Source organism: Anoplophora glabripennis, unplaced genomic scaffold (genome assembly GCF_000390285.2).
Source record: "Anoplophora glabripennis isolate ALB-LARVAE unplaced genomic scaffold, Agla_2.0 scaffold933, whole genome shotgun sequence".
In the NCBI taxonomy this organism is placed as follows: domain Eukaryota; kingdom Metazoa; phylum Arthropoda; class Insecta; order Coleoptera; family Cerambycidae; genus Anoplophora; species Anoplophora glabripennis.
Window position 1 is genome coordinate 76,762 of NW_019417036.1, and position 6,223 is coordinate 82,984.

Consider the following 6,223-nt stretch of genomic DNA (forward strand, 5'->3'; position numbering starts at 1 on the left):
CAGTGTCACTTTTTTAAAACCTAACATAGACGAACTTTCTTATTTAAAGTGATAGACTAGTACTAGTAGATTTCTGCAGTAGCTACTAAAACGATATTTCTTTAAATGGTAACACCGTATTTTTTTAACATAATTTGAAATTCTAAATAGAAAATGTTATGTCACATTTCTTTTTTGGAGTAGCCATTTTAGAACAATCAGCAGAAACAACGAAAATAATCTGTATACTAAAACCGCTGTATCTTTTCCATTGCGTCACGAGCAATATTCGTATGAACTAAGACGAAAAATCCTAGTCAAATTAGTCACTGTTTTCATATAATTGAAATGTCATCTTGACAATTCCCAAATCTGAATTTCTGGCACATTTTAATACTGGTATTACTGGATATGAAAATATGCCAAAAAAATTGATATTTCAACGCTCAGGAAATATATATAACAGTTAGTACACAGACGCGACCAAAACAACTGTCAGATTTTTAATCTGAGTGTCAGTTCCGTTTTTAAATGCGCTAGTCAAACTATAGTCTAAAATTAATACCCAACTTCCTCCATTTTCTTTCACTCTAATACACATAAAATATTGGAACGGTTGTCTGGAATAGACTGAGACTATGAAGACATTTATACCATCATTGTATCTCTTTTTAGCGCGTTTAATAATGAATACACGTCCGCAACGACTGTCTTTGATATTAGGACACACGCGTGACGTAATGGCAATCTTAAATCGGTTTTACTATAGTCGGCAGGAACTAAATGAAACTAATTAGGGTCTTGGAAATTAAACAAAAATTGTGTTGTTTTAAAGGAATCATCATTATTGTACTGTCATTGTGCTATTTGACAGCTGTTGTATTTGAATGTGTATAAAAAATAACGTTTTAATTCAGTTGCTAAGATGAATCAGTTCCACAATCAATCCACAAGAGAAAGTTGAATTAAGTTTTAATTCCACGCAAGACATCCCGATAAGCCTCTTCCACATCCGGAGTTTTAAAAAAATAACTTAGTAAAACTAAAAACAACTGAAAGTGTGTGCCCAAGGATCTGCAAAAGGCTGAAAATCATCTTAACAACGTAATTAAAACGTTATTTTTATACACATTTAAATAAAACAGCTGTTAAATACCACAATGACAGCACAATAATGATGGCCCCTTTCAAACAACACAATTTTTGTTTCATATACAAGGCCTACTACTACTACTATGTTAGCTTCTTTTATTTCTTGCCGACTGCAGATTATTTTCGTTGTTTTTGTTGATTGTTCTAAAACGGCTACTCCAAAAAAGAAATGTGATATTACATTTTTTATTTAGAATTTCAAGGTTTTTCAAATTATGTTAAAAAATACGGTGTTGCCATTTCAAAAAATATTGTTTTAGTAGCTACTGCAGAAATCTGGCAACATCGGAAAGAATTATTTGTAAATTTTTCTTAATCAAGTTATTTCCTACAACTTTGCATTTGGAAGTACTAGTCTATCGCTTCAAATAAAAAAGTTAGCGTATATCAGGTTTTAAAAAAATAGCACTGTATTTACAAAAAATTTTTTTCGAAAGCAACTGATAATATAATATAAACCGTTGCTTTTTTAGTTTTCCCAAAATTTCAATTTTTTTATAGTTTCATTATGAAATATGAGAAATGGAATGGAATGGAAAATGGAAATCAATATTTAAATAGGCACAATTGCAAAGAAAATTTAATTTTGTAAAAAATGAAAAAAGGCGCCGGTTTGTATTTATCAGTTGTGCCACCCTTTTCGAGATCTCAGGGTAGGGAATCCTATTATAATTTTTTATTTCGCAGATTCCATTCGAAATTGTTTCATTATGAAAGTTGTTCTTTGTGTCGTGTTAAGAAGACATACTTTCTAAAACGTTTGAAAAATTGATACTTACAATTATGAATTCCTATCGGTGTAATTTGTTGATTAGTTAATTTTAATAAAATTCTACATTTACTGGTGAGCTAATTCTTATTAGGACATAATTTGGTACCGTCACATCAGGTTATATTATCTTAATATTTTTGAGCTAAATGTAGAGCAATACTGAAAATATTAGCATTTTATTTGTAAGAAAAGTTAAATTAGTTTACTAACATATGTCACATACCTGACTAATTATAATTATTAATAAAACACTGCATTTCCTTTTAATTAATTGTTTTTTAAACCTGGGAATGGTATAAAAACAATCTTAGCTTTAATTTCAGATTCGAATGCTGTGGTAAAACCTCAGCTGTCAATTCAAATTGTTGCCTTTCTATGGCCCCCAAAAGAGCAACAACGAATATTTTATTATACTTCTGAAAACTATGTATTATTTTATTTATAAACTTTATTTTCATAAAATTTGGTTCATGGAATTAAATCAGCAGATAAGCCTTACAAGCTTCCCTTACGTACGTTTCGCCCATGTATCCATGGACCGAAATTATGTTGTTTTTATTATTTAGTGACGTACACATTCTTAAGATTATAATTTGAAGAAAATAACGTAACGACATAATCCTTTCTTAAGATAATATATCAGTCAGGTTTTGAGAAATATATTCATATTTATGCAAATATTTGTAGAATTCGTTATAATTCTAATTCCCCGAGATAAATTTGAATTCTTCGCAAGGCACCATAACAAAATAAAGTTCACATAGCAAATTTAGCATATTTCGAATATAACATTGAGAATAATAGGTCATTCAAAATAAATTAGGCGTTTTGGAATGCTCCATAAGATTTTGTTTTTGTTATTTTATTTCTTGCTAAATATGTACAGGAACACTACCCGGAGATTGTAACTAGTGTAAATATTATTAGTCATTTCCAATTTAAGTTTACGTAAACAAAATTTTTGATTTCGTAATGATTCAAATATTTTTTATACCTATATAAGACTTTCGATTACAAATCGGACAAACGTCATCAAATTCTGCAATGAAAATTAATACTTAAACAAAATTTTGCCGAAAAATGTCTTGTTTCCGTGTGTCTTTTTGATTTGACATGGACAGTAGTAACGCAGATCTACATCATAGTAGTCTGTGGAAGGTGGCGCGCAAAATTTATTTTTAGGGTCCTTTTATAAAAATTAAATATTACACTACTGTATAAACCAGAAATAATGACTTTTCATGATTTTTTAGTATAAAAGGTATACTTACTGTTTAAAGCTAATTGGCAGGTACTTCATGAGAAAAAGAATTTCAATTTTCTACTACAGCCGTCAGTTGCGATTAATCGAGTAAACAACTACCATAATTTTTTCTATAGAAGTGAAAATTGTTAATATTTATCCCAGCCTTTAAATTCTGGAAATTATGAACTGGTATGTGGTAGTACATAATCTTGACATGGTTGTCAAGAGGTGAGAAATAAAACCATTTATGATAAATAAAACTATATTCTAGCAACAGCGTTTGTACAAAGGGAATTTTAAAATATTGCCACGATTTAACAAACCTTAAACGTTACTAGATATATCCAAATCGCAAAGACGTGCTGTTTCTTTCAGATTATCTTTAATTATTATTTTACAGTTTTAAACAATATCATCTAAAATCCAAAATTAAATATATAGATATCAGCTACATTTACTAGGACGAATAGTATCAACCTTAATATTAAAGAAAATAAAGCAGTTATTGAGCTTTCTTTAAATATAACACAAGTATAAGCTTTTAATTTTAAAACTTTCAGATTTCTATGAAAAAATAATATTCAGACCTGAATATGAATACGAGGTCTGTTAAGAAAATAACCTAATTTTTTTAATTATGCGCTAATGGAAATATTTAGTGATATGCGGTTGGCAGCATTGCGTTACGCATAACCTCATCTGTAACCACATATTCTTGGATTGTTGATATCTCATTGTTTCTTAAATGCAACGTGTTTAAGTGTTAATGACGATTTTTGAAATGTATGATTTTCTGGAACAACGATGCAACGTAAAATTTTGCGTGAAATTGGGGAAAACTTTCAGGAAACGTTTGAACTTTTGAAACAAGCTTACGGAGATGAGGATCTGAGTCGTATCTAGGCAATACCACGAATGGTTTTCACGATTTAAAAGTGGTCGTCGGTCAATTGCAGATGATCCTCGACTAGGAAGGCGATCGGCTTCGATTGATCACTCCCATGTTTAGAAAGTCAAAGATCTGGTGCTTGCAAATCGCCAGTTGACTGTCAGCGAAATCACAGAAGAAGTTAGCATCTCAGTTGGGTCATGCTATGAAATTTCGACTGAAAAATTGAACAAGCATCGAGTTGCAGCAAAATTTGTTCCTCGTTTGATGATCGACAAGAAAGAAAGTCGTTTGGACGTTTCTCGGCAACTCCTTAACAATTCAATGACGATTAAACATTCATTCAGAGGATCATAACGAGAGATGAAAGCTGGGTGTACGGCTACGACATGGAGACAAATGTTCAATAATCACAATGGATTGGCAAAGGATCTCCACTTCTCAAGAAAGCATGTCAGTGTCGATCCAATGTCAAAGTGATGCTCTTTGTTTTTTTTTTTCGACTTTAATGGAATTGTGCATTTTGAATTCTTGCCTCAAGGTGAAACAGTGAACCGTGTACACTATCAAGGCATTACGTAAAAAAAAATCCCAAAAAGAGGCCAGAGTTGTGGCGGGACAACCCATGGTTCTTGCACCATGACAATGCGCTCGCACACTCAGCTTTCTCAATTATCCCGTTTTGTGCCAAAAATCAGATTATTGTCCTCCCTCATCCTTCTTACTCGCCAAACTTGGCTCCTTGAGATTTTCCCTTTTTTCCGAAATTAAAATAAGTTCTTAAAAGATGCCGTTTTCAGACTATTGATGACATCAAAGCGTCACAGACTTTAAAGGCCATTTCAAATGAAGCAATCCAAGACTGCTTCGCGAAATGGAAACATCGCTGGGAAAAGTGTGTGAATAGGGGTGGGGAGCACTTTGAAGGAAACAAGGACCAATAATCTATAAAATTAATAATAAAGTTTAAAAAATAAAGTTCGATTTTCTGAACAGACCTCGTACTATGAAAATTTTGTTTAAATAAGTATAAAGATATATGAACCGACGTGATTCAGATTAGTTTTTTTTATTTATATACTTTTATGTAAATAAGTTTACTATGTTCCTTAGTTTCATTTACGTATATTCATTTATTAAAAAAAAAATCCGAATTTTACTAGCCTGTCCCGAACGCTCCAAATATAGTCCTGTTTATTTTTATTATTATGTAGACATTGTTTATAGTATAAATCGCTGATTTAGACAGTAAGAAATATTCAACATAACCTTAAACTTCATAAATGATTGCAGTAGAAAATTGAAATATTTTTTTTTCAGAAACTACCCATCGATATGTATCAAGTATACATTTTTTAATTAAAAAACATTGAAAAGTTTATACCGTAATTTTAACTTAATAGAGCGGCATAACATTTAGGTATTCTTTATGTACATAGTATGAAATTTACACGTCACTGTTTTTTTTTGTATTTAGATGAAATTGTACTTAATAGTCCAATTAAATAAGCCTTTAAATCGAAATTTTGGTCAACTAGCCTGAATTTTTTATATGAGTTAGCTTGAGGTATATTGTAACAATAAGTGACAATAATTTTTTGTTCAACCCCCGGCCAAGGGTGAAAAAAGATAAAACAAAGGAGTTTTTCAAGATAACTCAAAAGGGGCAAGGGCTAGAAAAAAAATTTATTATAAATGTTGTAAAGTATACAATTCTATATAAAAATGGCATCTTGACTTTTTCTTGTACTAATAAAATTAACAGAGTTAGGGAGGCTAGAAGTTAAGGAAAGATTTCAGAAATTTAAAAAAATCATAACGAGCAGAAAAACGAATGAATTTTGTAATTTTTTTTCAATATATTCTAAAAAATGTAGAGACGTATTTTTTTTATCGGCGGAAAAACATATTTACGGGGTGAAATACACCCTCTAAGTTCGCCCCCAAAACAGTTTTTTCTTAATTTCAAGGGTTCTAATCAATATTTTGAAATGAAACAAAATGGAAATTACTTATGATAAAAAACTAATATTTCGCAAGTGATTCCGTGTTTGGGGGTTGCTACCCTTATTTTTTATTTTAGAAAAACTATATTTTTTATTTATAAAAAAATCATATTTACTCAAAAAGAATTAAAAATATGATTTATGTAAACAAATTGACAAAATTAAATTGACCTGTTTCG